We start from the raw sequence: 14,182 nt of genomic DNA, 5'->3' as shown, positions 1-14,182 counted from the left end.
CTCAGTATACAAGCCCAGTCATTCCATTCTATCAACATATGACAGTCCCGCCATCCCGGGAATTAACCTTGTGAACATACGCTGCAATCCCTCAATAACAAGAATGTTCTTTCTCAAATTTGGTGACAAAAACTGCACACAATACTCCAGATGTGGTCTCACTAGGGCCCTCCACAACTGCAGAAGGACCTCTTTGCTCCTATACTCAACTACTCTTGTTATGAAGGACAACATGCCACCAGTTTTCCGACTGGGCTTATATTCATTGGAATTTAGAAGGATGAGAGGGTATCATAGAAATATATAAAAGTCTTAAGTGATTGGACAGGCTAGATGCAGGAAATCTTTTCCCGATGTTGGGGAAGTCCAGAACCAGGGGTCAAAATATAAGAATAAAGGGTTGGCCATTTAGGACTGAGATGAGGAAAAACCTTTTCACACAGAGAAACATAGAAACATAGAAAATAGGTGCAGGAGGAGGCCATTCGGCCCTTTGAGCCAGTACAGACATTCATTGTGATCATGACTGATCGTCGCCAATCAATAACCCGTGCCTGCCTTCTCCCCATATCCCTTGACTCCACTAGCCCCTAGAGCTCAATCTAACTCTCTCTTAAATCCATCCAGTGATTTGGCCTCCACTGCCCTCTGTGGCAGGGAATTCCACAAATTCACAACTCCCTGGGTGAAAAAGTTTTTTCTCACCTCAGTCATAAATGGCCTCCCCTTTATTCTAAGACTGTGGCCCCTGGTTCTGGACTCGCCCAACATTGGGAATTTTTTTCCTGCATCTACCTTGTCTAGTCCTTTTATAATTTTATATGTTTCTATAAGGTCTAACCTAAAGGGCCTGTCCCACTTTCACGACCTAATTCACGACCTTTTTTACTCGTGGACATTTTTCATCAGGCTAGAAAAACGCCCCGGCCTACTTGATGCCACGAGTACCGACAACTAGCATCACGGCCTGTTATGATCTACCTACGACCTCGTGACGACCATGCTGCGAGTATGAGTTAAGGGCAAACTCGGCAGATGTCGTGAATTAGGTCGTGAAAGTGGAACAGTCCCTTAAACTAAACTAAACTGAAAGCCTTCTCCATGCCACCATCTCAAGGGCGGTAAAGATGGAAATAACTCCTGGATTTGGAGTTAAGACACATTCTGTGCGTTAATTATTGAAATACTCAAACATTGTTCCCTGACCTTTAAATCTATTTATGGCGATTTTATGTTTTAATTGTGTTTTAAAAAACATAATGGTGTGATAGAGGACTACAGATTGTGTTGTGTGTTGATAACCATGCCCATTGTTCACAGTCTGGTTTCAGATGGCAATTACGTCACCTCCAAGTCAACTGTGACTCCACTGGCTGTAAATGTTCACTGTGTTTTTATATCAGATACTTGCTATTTCAAGTCTACTAAATAACACTCGGAACATAGAAACATAGAAATATAGAAAATAGGTGCAGGAGTAGGCCATTCGGCCCTTCAAGCCTGCACCACCATTCGATATGATCATGGCTGATCATACAACTCAGTATCCCATCCCTGTATTCTCTACATACCCCCTGATCCCTTTAGCCACAACGGCCACATCTAACTCCCTCTTAAATATAGCCAATGAACTAGCCCCAACTACCTTCTGTGGCAGAGAATTCCACAGATTCACCACTCTCTGTATAAAAAATGATTTTCTCATCTCGGTCCTAAAGGATTTCCCTCTTATCCTTAAACTGTGACCCCTAGTTCTGGACTTCCCCAACATCGGGAATAATCTTCCTGCATCTAGCCTGTCCAACCTCTTAAGATTTTTTAAGTTTCTATAAGATCCCCCCTCAATCTTCTAAATTCTAGCGTGTACAAGCCGAGTCTATCCAGTCTTTCTTCATATGAAAGTCCTGCCATCCCAGGAATCAGTCTGGTGAACCTTCTCTGTACTCCCTCTATGGCAAGAATGTCCTTCCTCAGATTAGGAGACCAAAACTGTACGCAATACTCCAGGTGTGGTCTCACCAAGACCCTGTACAACTGCATATCTGGATACAGTAGGTGAGGTTGGAGGAGGTGCAAGTGAACCTCTGCCTAACCCGAAAGGACTGTCAGGGTCCCTGGACAGAGTCGAGGGAGGAGGTATAGCGACAGGTATTACATCTTCTGCGGTTGCAGGGGAAAGTACCTGGGGAGGGGGTGGTTTGGGTGGGAAGGGATGAGTTAAGCAGGGAGTTACAGAGTGAACGGTCTCTGTGGAAGGCGGAAAGGGGTGGAGATGGGAAAATGTGGCCAGTGGTGGAATCCCATTGGATGTGGTGGAAAGTTTGGATGATTATATGTTGTATGCAACGGCTGATGTGGAGAAAGGTAAAGACTAGGGGGACTCTGTCTCTGTTGCGGTTAGGGGGAGGGGGAGCAAGGGCGTAGCTGTGGGGTACCGAGGAGACACACATGAGGGTCTCATCTATGATGGGAGATGGGAACCCCCGTTCCCTTAATAATGAGGACATCTCAGATGTTCTAGTATGGAACACCTCATCTTGGGCGCAGATGCTGCATAGACGGAGGAATTGGGAGTAGGGGGATAGAGTCTTTACTGGAAGCAGGGTGGGAAGAAGTGTAGTCAAGATAGTTGAGGGAGTCAGTCGGTTTGTAATAGACATCAGTCGATAGTCTATTTCCTGTGATGGAGATTGTGAGATCAAGAAAGGGGAGGGAGGTGTCGGAGATGGTCCAAGTGAATTTGAGTGCAGGATGGAAATTGGTGGTGAAGTTGATGAAGTCCATGAGTTCTGCATGGGTGCAGGAGGCAGCACCAATGCAGTCGCCAATGTAACGGAGATAGAGTTTGGGGATAGGGCCCGTGTACACCTGGAATAGGGATTGTTTGACATACCCAACAAAGAGGCAGGCATAACTGGGGCCCATGCGGGTGCCCATAGCTACGCCTTGGACTTGGAGGAAGTGGGAGGAGTGAAACGAGAAGTTGTTGAGGGTGAGGACCAGCTCTGCTAGGTGTAGTAGAGTGTTAGTAGAAGGAAATTGGATGGTTCTGCGGTCGAGGAAGAAACGGAGGGCTTTAAGGCCTTCCTGGTGGGGGATGGAGGTGTAGAGTGAATGAACGTCCATGGTAATGATGAGGGGGTGGGGGTCATTAAAGAGACGAAGGCTGTGTGAGGTAGTTTGGACATAGGTCGGGAGTGACGGGAGAGATTGGACCAGGGTGGATAGGATGGAGTCGAGGTACGTGGGCTGTTTCCTTCATTATCATTACTTTTTTGCATCTTTCATTCTTATCTCTTTATCTCTCTACATCATCGCTTGTATCTCTTGTTTCCCTTATTCCTAACAAGTCTGAAGAAGGGTCTTGACCCGAAACGTCACCCATTCCTTCTCTCCAGGGATGTTGTCTGTCCTGCTGAGTTACTCCACCTTGTTTGAGCCTATCTTCGGATTAAAGCAGCATCTGCAGTTCCTTCCTACACATCCTAATTTGACATTGGCTGAAAAGGATTGGGATGGGCAGTCATAGAGTCAAAGAGCTCTACAGCATGGAAACAGGCCCTTTGGCCCACATTGTCTATGCCAGCCCAGTTGGCAATGCTGGGCTTGAGCCATTTGCCATAATTTAGCCTACAGCCCTCCTATGCACAGAGAACATAGAACATAGAACAATCCTGTGATCGGGGTTATAACGTTAACAAGATCAGTTGAGTTCAAGCGACAGGCAAGGATGTCTAATAACTAGCACGGACACAAAATGCGGTCCCGACTACGGGCGCTGTCTGTACGGAGTTTGCACGTTCTCCCCGTGACCGCGTGGGTTTTCTCAGAGATCTTCGGTTTCCTCCCACACTCCAAAGACGTACTGGTTTGTAGGTGTATTGGCTTGGTATAAGTGTAAATTGTCCCTAGTGTGTGTAGGGTAGTGTTAGTGTGCGGGGATCGCTGGTCGATGCGGACTCTGTGGGCCGAACGGCCTGTTTCCACGCTGTATCGCTAAACTAAACTAAACTGAACTAAACTAAACAGCAGAGGTAGACAAAAGTGCTGGAGAAACTCAGCTGGCGCAGCAGCATCTATGGAGCGAAGGAAATAGGCAACGTTTCGGGCCGAAACCCTTCTTCAAACAGCGGGTCAGGCAGCATCTCTGGAGAAAAGGAATAGGTGACCTTTCGGGTCAAGACCCTTCTTCAGACTGAGAGTCATGGCATGGGAAACAAGAGATATAGATGGTGCTTAGGAGAAATGAATGGGAGATATGCAAAAATCAACGATCATGTGGAGCTCACAATGGTCCATTGTTGGCTGTGGGATAGATGTTATACAGACAGTGGAACTCAACAGGACAACAGTAAAAGTAGTATGAAATCTAGGGAGGGGGAGAAGGATGGAGAGAGAGGGGGGGATGCAAGGGTTACTTGAAATTAGATAAATCACTATTCATATTGAAGAGAGATAAAATGCTGGGGTTACTCAATGGGGCAGGCCGTATTTCTGGAGTCAAAGGAATGAGTGATGTTTATTCACACCTCTGAGGTGTAAGATGCCCAAACGAAATATGAGGTGTTTGGTCGCCCAATTATAGGAAGGATGTCAACAAAATAGAGAGAGTACAGAGGAGATTTACTAGAATGTTGCCTGGGTTTCAACAACTAAGTTACAGAGAGAGGTTGAATAAGTTAGGTCTTTATTCTCTGGAGCACAGAAGGTTAAGGGGGGACATGATAGAGGTCTTTAAAATGATGAGAGGGATAGACAGAGTTGATGTGGATCAGCTTTTCCCTTTGAGAAAAGGGAAGATTCAAACAAGAGGACATGACTTCAGAATTAAGGGACAGAAGTTTAGGGGTAACATGAGGGGGAACTTCTTTACTCAGAGAGTGGTAGCGGTGTGGAATGAGCTTCCAGTGGAAGTGGTTGAGGCAGGTTCGTTTTATCATTTAAAAATAAATTGGATAGGTATATGGATGGGAAAGGAATGGAGGGTTATGGTCTGAGTGCAGGTAGATGGGACTAGGGGAGAATAATTGTTCGGCATGGACTAGAAGGGCCGAGATGGCCTGTTTCCGTGCTGTAATTGTTATATGGTTATATGGTTATATAGCATGACAGTGAAACTAGTATGATGTTTACAAAGGACTGGTAGAGAGCATCCTCACCACAGGCATCACGGTGTGGTATGGAAACACCACACAGACAGAGAGGAAGGCTCTGCAAAGAGTCATAAAGACTGCAGAGAGGATCATCAGAACTGTGTGGGAATGGGAGGGGGAGTTAAACTGTTTGGCAACCGGGAGATCATGTCGGACTCTAGGCGGAGTGAGCAGAGGTGTTACCAGCACCTATGGACCTGTTCTGACTATCGGGCCACTGAAGTTAAGTGTAGGACTGAGGGCAGGAAGGGGTTAACGTGGGTCAAGCGTGGAATGAAGCACTTTGCTTAGCTCGCTCCCCGAAACCTCGGCCCAATCACAAACATGGCAGCATATTTTGATGGCTCAGAGCAGACGCCTACACACAAGGAATCTATTCCCCACGTAATTTAAAAAAAAATCAAACATAATAATAGAAGGAAGCTTTGGGCTTCCGCTGGCCACTCATGTTCTGAGGGCCATGTTCAGGAAGATATTAGTCAGCTGATTCACACACTTCACACAAAGAAACGGAGCATTATTTTCCCATTGCTTCCTCTCCAAATTACTGGAATTCACTGGCAAGGGTCTTTAGTTTAGTTTAGTTTAGTTTAGTTTATAGAGATACAGCATGGAAACAGACGCTTCAGCCCATCGAGTCCACTCCAACCAGCGATCCCCACACATTATGTGGAGCTTCATGAGGCCAATTCATTGGCTATATTTAAGAGGGAGTTAGATGTGGCTAAAGGGATCAGGGGGTATGGAGAGAAGGCAGGTACAGGGTACTGAGTTGGATGATCAGCCATGATCATATTGAATGGAGGTGCAGGCTCGAGGGGCCGAATGGCCTACTCCTGCACCTATTTTCTATGTTTCCATGTTTCTATTAACACTATCCTACACACACTGGGGACAATTTATATTTACACCAAGCCAATTAATCTACAAGCCTGTGCGTCTTTGGAGTGTGGGAGGAAACCGAAGATCTTGGAGAAAACCCACTTGGTCACGGGGAGAACGTACAAACTCCGTATAGGCAGCACCTGTAGTTGGGATTGAACCCGGGTCTCTGGCGCTGCAAGCGCTGTAAGGCAGCAACTCTACTGCTGCGCCACCATGCCACTTATGTATCTCTCTCTCACCATCTACACCTCTCGTTTCCCTTTTCTCTAACTCGCAGTCTGAAGAAGGGAACCTGAAATGACCGAAAATTGGTGACATTTCTCGATCTGAAATGTCACCCATTCCTTTGCTCCAGAGATGCTGTTTGACCCACTGAGTTACTCCAGCATTTTGTGTCTATCTTCAGTTTAGTCAGCATCTGCAGTTCCTTCCTACACTGTATATTTCAATCTTTCTTTTAAAGCCTTGTGAGTAACTGCCGGAAACCACCCCAAAAGGAAGGCTGCAGCGATCTCCCTGGGGACTGGGTGGACCCTAGACCCACACAGGCATTCTCCAAGGATAGCTCAAGTCCTCGACATTTATAATATCTTCAAGAAAACGGCGACTTCCTGTTAGAGCACGAACAATGTTGTCTCACTTTATACAATAGGATCTTTGGAACAAGTATTGAAGCAAGTGTTTGCCTGAACCACTGCTGTTTGGAGAATACCATTAATGATCTCGCAGTTGCCAAACACTTTAACTCCCCCTCCCATTCCCAATCTGACCTTTCTTGTCCTGGGCCTCCTCCACTGTCAGAGTGAGGCCCAACGCAAATTGGAGGAACAGCACCTCATATTTCACTTGGGCAGCTTACACCCCAGTGGTATGAACATTGACTTCAAGTAACCCTTGCATCCCCTCTCTCTCCGTCCCTCCCGCACCCAAGTCATTATACTAGTTTCACTGTCGTCATTTTGAGTTCCACTCTCTGTACTAACCTATTATCACCTATCCTACAGCCAACAATGGATCATTGTGAGCTCCACATTACCTTGGTTGTCATTGCTTTCTGCATATCTTCCGTTCATTTATCCAAAGTACCATCTGCATCTCTCATTTATTATAATTTCCCAATAAAGTTCCCTCTTCCCCCTTTAATCGAGTGTGTAAATGCCTTCTCCACCACCCTGTCCATCTGGCTCGGCACTATCTTTCTGCTGAGTATTATTGTCCCCGCACAGGTGCGGAAGCTGACAGGTGATTGTGATGGTTGTTCACAGCTGGGAAATGGATGGAAGCTTCCATCCCATGAACAACATCAATGGCTCAATGGTTCACGAGTACTTTATTGTCACATGTACCGAGGTACAGTGAAGTACATTTCTGTATACAGTTCAGTACAAGTATCACGGTGGGTGTCACGGTGGTGCAGCGGTAGAGTTGCTGCCGCGCAGCGCCAGAGATCCGGGTTCCATCCTGACGACCGGTGCTGTCTGTACGGTGTTTGTACGTTTTCCCCACGACTGCGATGGTTTTCTCCGGGTGCTGCGGTTTCCTCCCGCAGTCCAAAGACGTACAGGTTTGTAGGTTAAATGGCTTCGGTAAAATTGTAAATTGGTCCCAGTGAACAATATATATACTAATATCTATACTAAAGTAAACTAAACTAATAACCACTCAGATACACCTTAGATCAGTATCTCAGATACAGTGCAAGTGTGTAGCAGTAGTACACTGAGACAGTCTACAGAGTCGCCATTTCCAAGTCCCAGTTGTTGTAAGTGCAGGGATCTTGACCTGACCATGAAGGCCCGTTGTCATGGCGACGTTGCAGGGTCGGCCTGGCCAAGCGTAGCCGTGGTGTCCTCCGCCGCTGCTCCGCCGCTGTAGGCCACATGCGGTCCACGTGCTCGGCCTCTTGGAGCGGAGCCCGGTCCAGCGAGCCCCAGGCTTCTACAGGGCCTCCAGCGGCCCACTCCCCCGTCGAGCCTGTGCGCCTCCTCCTGCAGCCCGTCTGCTCACCGGCCCTCTGTCTGTCTCCCCCCCACCCCATCGGGCAGGTGAGCAGGGCCTTCCAGGACGGTTTCCGGTCAGCAGCGCTGGTCCTTAGTCCGTGATGGGCAAGCTGGGCCGGCTGGGGCCTTTAGTTTATTTTAGTTTAGTTTAGAGATACAGCATGGAAATAGGCCCTTCGGCCCACCAAGTCCACACCGACCAGCGATCCCCGCACATTAACACTATCTTACACACACTCGGGACAATATTTTACATTTACCAAGCCAATTAACCGACAAACCTGTACGTCTTTGGAGTGTGGCTGGAAACCGACAATCTCGGAGAAAACCCACGCAGGTCACGGGGAGAACGTGCAAACTCCGTACAGACAGCACCCACAGTCCCCATGGAAACCGGGTCTCTGGCATTGTAATGCAACAATTCTACCGGCGCGCCGCCCTAAAAGATGGGCTCGTCCGGGATTTGAACGGGATTTGAACCCGGGACCTCTCGCACCCAAAGCGAGAATCATACCCCTAGACCAACGAGCCGATGTCTTCTGACAATCTAAAGGGTTTCATGATCACCACTGCTGATGGAGGCTGGTTTAGTTTAGTTTAGTTTGGAGATACAGCGCGGAAACAGGCCCTTCGGCTCACAGAGTCCGCACTAACCAGCGATCCCCGCACACTAACACTATTCGACACACACAAGAGACAATTTACATTTATACCAAGCTAATTAACCTACAAACCTGTATGTCTTTGGAGTGTGGGAGGAAACCGAAGATCTCGGAGAAACCACAAGCGGTCATGGGGAGAACGTGCAAACTCCGTACAGACAGCACTCGTAGTCGGGATCAAAGCCGGGTCTCTGGCGCTCGTGTCTCTGGCGCTGCAAGCACTGTAAGGCAGCAACTCTACCGCTGCGCCACAGTGCCGGCCAAATTGGAATCTGGAACGTCATCAAGGCCGAAAAGGCTGGTAAATGGGATTGGTATAAATGAGTATTGGGTCAGCATGGATGTGGTGGGCCGAAGGGCCTTTATTTTGCAACTTCTCGACAATAAGTTGAAATTCCCCTCTTGCATTGGGATCTGCACTAGGTCTCTGGATCAACAGTTCAAGCTGCAAGACCTGTACATTAACCCTCTCGAATATCCAGCACGGATTGTTTGCCAGTTGTTTGCAGGGTCATGGAGTGATACAACGTGGAAACAGGCCCTTCCACCTATCTTGCCCACACCTGCCAACATGTCCCAGCTATAGGAGTAGGCCTATTCGGCCCCTTCGAGCCAGCACCACCATTCAATATGATCATGGCTGATCATCCACAATCAGTACCCCATTCCTGCTTTAACCCCTTATCCCTTGATTCCGTTAGCCCAAAGAGCTGTATCTCAATCTCTCTTGAAAACATCCAGTGAATTGTCCTCCACTGCCTTTGTGGCAGAGAATTCGACAGATCCACAACTGTCTGGGTGAAAATGTTTTTCCTCACCTCAGTCCTAAACGGCCGACCCCTTATTCTTAAACTGTGACTCGTGGTTCTGGACTCCCCCAACATGGGAAACATTTTTCCTGCATTTGGCCTGTCCAATCCTTTAATAAATTGTATATGTTTCTCTTTTTTTTTTTTTTTTTAATTTATTTATTAGAAGTAAGTACAATACCGTGGTACAACAATTATGTTAACAAATTACATTCTCTGTACAACTTCCTTTTTTTTTAAAGAGAAAATTAAGAAGAGAAAAAGGAAAAAGAGGTTGTAGATAGCGAAGGATAGACTAGTGAGCGTGAGTGAAAAACAGATAAAGAAAATAGTGAAAAAAAGAAATAAGTGAAGAAGGAGAGCAGGAGGGAGTTGTTTATTCAATCGCCACAAGGAGATTAATTTTATATATTCTGAATCGTCTTTCAATTCAATTCAATTCAATTCAACTTTATTGTCATTGCACAGATACAAGTATAGGTACAACGAAATGCAGTTTAGCGTCTGGTCATAGTCATAGTGCAAGATAGTAGAAGTAGAAAATAAAAATACAGAATATGCATACAATAGAGTAAAAGAGTACTGGTTAACAATGTGTGGAATGTGGATGGATTAGAAAAAAAACTGTTACATAGGCAAATACTGTATACAAATGGGAGAGACTAAAGATATCTAGTGACGGGACTCCGAGTTCAGCAGTGTAATAGTGTTATTGAAAAAGCTGTTCCTCATCCTGCTTGTGCGAGACCTGAGGCTCCTGTACCGCCTCCCTGATGGGAGGAGGGCAAACAGTCCATGGTTAGGGTGAGAGGGGTCCTTGATGATTTTCCCGGCCCGTCTCAGACACCGTTTGCGGTGGAGGGCATCCATGGCAGGGAGCGGGGCACCGATGATGTGCTGAGCGGTTTTCACCACCCGTTGTAGTGCCTTCCTGTCAGCTGCGGTGCAACTGCTGTACCATACCGTGAAGCAGGTGGTCAGGATGCTTTCGATGGTACAGCGGTAAAAGTTGGACAGGGTCTGGGGGGACAGGTGAGCTTTCTTGAGCCTCCTCAGGAAGTAAAGGTGCTGCTGCGCCTTTTTGATCAATTTGGTGGTATTGAGGGACCAGGACAGATCTTCCGAGATGTGTACCCCGAGGAATTTGTAGTTGGAGACGCGTTGGAGACGCGTTGGAGACGCGTTGGAGACGGTCTTTCACCCATTCCTGAAACTTTTAATTTTCATGATACTATGGCACCACATGAATACAATAAATCAATAAATGGGGACCAACTCATTAAGAATAGGTCTTGTTTGTCTATTAGGAAGAGTCTCATTTCTTCCAAATGTGCTGTGTCCAACATATTACTGATCCACATTTTAAATGTTGGTATATTAGCATTTTTCCAAAATGTAAGTATGGGTTTTTTTGTTATTATTAACCCATAATTGAAAAATGAGTTTTGGTGTGTATTTAATTTGTTGCCATCTCCACTTACTCCAAATATAATCATTTCTGTATTAGGTTCCATTTTTATCTTAAATAGTTTTGAGAATATATCAAATATGTCACACCAAAATTTATAAAGTTTTGTACAAGAGACAAATGAGTGTGTAATATTGGCATTTTTAGAAAGACATTTATCACAGATGGGAGAAATATTTGGATAACATTTATTCAACCTAGTTTTGGAATAATATAATCTATGTAATATTTTAAATTGATTTAAATTATGTCTAGCGTTGATCAAACATTTATGTATAAATATCAAATACTTTTCCCATGTTTCTTTTAAGATTTTTGTCATTAATTCTTTTTCCCAGTCTTCTCTAATTGCCTCTGTTGATGGTAATTCTATGTTTAAAATACTGTTATACAAGTATGATATTAATTTTTTTGACTCCGCCTTGATAATCATTACTTCTTCCAGTGGATCTAAAATCATACTTTGAAGTCTTGGTATATATTTCTTCATAAAATCACATACCTGTAGGTATTTAAAATATTAGTTGTTATTCAATTTAAATTTTGATTTTAGTTCTTGGAATGAAAATAGATTTCCCAATACATACAAGTCACCTACCTTTTTAATTCCCACTCTTTCCCATTGTCTATATGTTTAATCCATACCCGATGGTTTAAATACTGGGTTATTCACTATTGGTGTTAGCATTGATAAGTTTCTTAATTTTTAAAGTTAATTTTATTTGTTTCTCTAAGATCAATGGGAGCAATTTAAAGTGTTGTATATAAACCTGGATTAGACAGCTGGGTCGAACCCGGGTCTGAGCTCTGTAAGGCAGCAACTCTACTGCTGCACCACCGTGCCGCCCTGGAGAGAAGGAATGGGTGATGTGTCTGAAGAAGTTCCACACGCACCCCCCTCCCCTCCCCCACACACTCCCCCGCCCACACAACCCCTCCCACACGCACCCCCCACTCCCCTCCCCCACACACACTACCCCCCACACGCTTCCTGCCCACTCACCCACACTCACCCCTCCCCCATACTGCCCCCTCCACCATACACCCGCTTCCCCCACACCCCCCTCCCCCACACCCCCCACCCCTCCCCCACACCTGTCAGCTGCTCCTGTGCAGTAATACCTACACGTTCTATGTCACAATGAGAACCCAATGGGCAGGAATGGCTGCGTCACTGGAGAGCCGCTAAGAGCGGATGTGGGGGGGGGGGTTGAGGTGAGATGGAGTGAGTGCGTGGCATGGGAAGGGCAAGAGGCGTCGTGGGGGGGGAGGTTGAGGGGAGGAGGGGGAATCAGGGGCGTCACAACGGGAACCCATCAGCCGTGCCTGCGCAGTTAGGGGATATGGGTGAGTGGTGGAATAATGCATTGGGGGAACGGGTTGCGTTGGGGGATCGGGTGAGTGGTGGAATATTGCGTTGGGGAATGGGTTGCGTTGGGGGATCGGGTGAGTGGTGGAATATTGCTTTGGGGAATGGGTTGCGTTGGGGGACCAGGCCTCCCGTGCCCCAACGGGTCCCACTTAGTCAAGTGTTTATCTAAATGATCACCATCACCAGGTGGTGCTTAGTCCTTCCTCATTGTGATAGTGCTTTCTGCTCATTGCCTCATTACAAATGTGCACTGTCACCATATCCTTGGTTCCAGATTTCTTCTTTCAGTTTGTAATAATTATGACAATTCAAATCAATGTTTCATGGGCTACTCAATTTAAATTGTCCAGTTTTACACAATATAAAGCTGATGAAGGCAGACAATTTAACACTGACAACGTACCAGTCAAAGCTTATACCCTGTCATCGAGTCATCCAGCATAGAAACAGGCCCTTCGGCTAACTCAACCATGATGCCCCATTGAAGCTAGTCCAATTTGCCCACATTTGGTCTGTCTGTCTGTCTGTCTGTCTGTCTGTCTGTCTGTCTGTCTGTCTGTCTGTCTGTCTGTCTGTCTGTCTGTCTGTCTGTCTGTCTGTCTATCTATCTATCTATCTATCTATCTATCTATCTATCTATCTATCTCTTCCATTATACTTATAAAACTCTCATCTTGTCCTCTTCCGGTTTCCATTGTTTTCAAATTTGCGCAAAAATGGTACCGGATAGCGCTATGATTTTTCGCCACCTTCCTCACCATTCTCCTGTGCCGCAAGTGCATCAAGTTTGATTCCAATCGGTGAAATATTACAAGAGCCCCTTCCGGCACCCGCTGTCCATCACCGACATAGAGAATAAAGCTGACGGAGCGGAGTGCGGGTGGGGGCTGCTGTGTTTGTGGGCGGGGGCTCCTGTGTTTGCGGGCGGGGGCGTCGACCACCACGACGAGCCGGGTGCCGATGAGTGCAGCCGGGGCTGGGAGCCACTGAGTGCGACAGGCGCCGGGTCCTGGAGCCGGTGAGTGCGGTCGGAGTCGGAGCCGCCGAGCCCACACTCCCCCCTCCCACCTCCCCCTCCCCCTCACCACGCGCCAACCCCTCCCACATACACACTCTCTCCTACCCTCATAACCCCCACACACACCCGTCCCCCACACACACACACCCTTTCCCCCTCCCCCACACGCCCCCCCCCCCGCACACACCCCCTCCCCCGCACACCCCCCCCCTCCCCCGCACACACCCTTTCCCCCACACACACACACACACACCAGTCCCCCACACACACACCCCCCTCCCCCGCACACACACCTCCCCCACACACACCCCCTCCCCCGCACACACCCTTTCCCCCTCCTCCACACCCCCTCCCCCACACACACCCGTCCCCCCCCACCACACACCCCACCCCCACACCACCCCCCCCTCCCCCGCACACACCCCTCCCCCACACCCCCCCCACACACACCCCTCCCCCACACAAACCCCCCCCTCCCCCGCACACACCCTTTCCCCCTCCCCCACACCCCCTCCCCCACACACACCCCCTCTCCTTCGCCCCCCCCCCTTCCACCACACCTCCCCTCCCCCATTCCCCTACCCCCACCCCACACCCCCCTTCCCTGGTTGCAGGAAGCTCCCCGCATGAAGCTGTTCCCGTCCCCCGGCTACAGAACCCTCCCGCCGTTGCGTTGGGGGAACAGGTGAGTGGTGGAATGTTGCGTTGGGGAACGGGTTGCATTGGGGGACCAGACCTCCCGTGGGACTGGAACCCAACGGATCCCACTTAGTCTAGTATCCCTATAAACCTTTCCTATCCACGTACCTGTTCAA

The 14,182-nt window shown here is 47.6% G+C and overlaps 1 long non-coding RNA gene across 1 annotated transcript; it reads left to right on the top strand.

Moving 5' to 3' along the window:
• Nucleotides 1–2,702: 2,702 nt before the first annotated feature.
• Nucleotides 2,703–9,193, top strand: LOC116966022. Its single transcript, XR_004409877.1, has 3 exons — nt 2,703–2,716; nt 4,222–4,278; nt 9,183–9,193. It is a non-coding gene; the product is annotated as an uncharacterized LOC116966022 (long non-coding RNA).
• Nucleotides 9,194–14,182: the final 4,989 nt, after the last annotated feature.

Source organism: Amblyraja radiata, chromosome 35 (assembly GCF_010909765.2).
Source record: "Amblyraja radiata isolate CabotCenter1 chromosome 35, sAmbRad1.1.pri, whole genome shotgun sequence".
NCBI lineage: Eukaryota > Metazoa > Chordata > Chondrichthyes > Rajiformes > Rajidae > Amblyraja > Amblyraja radiata.
The sequence above is the reverse complement of the archived record's forward strand: the minus strand, read 5'-3'. Positions and strand labels throughout refer to the sequence as shown.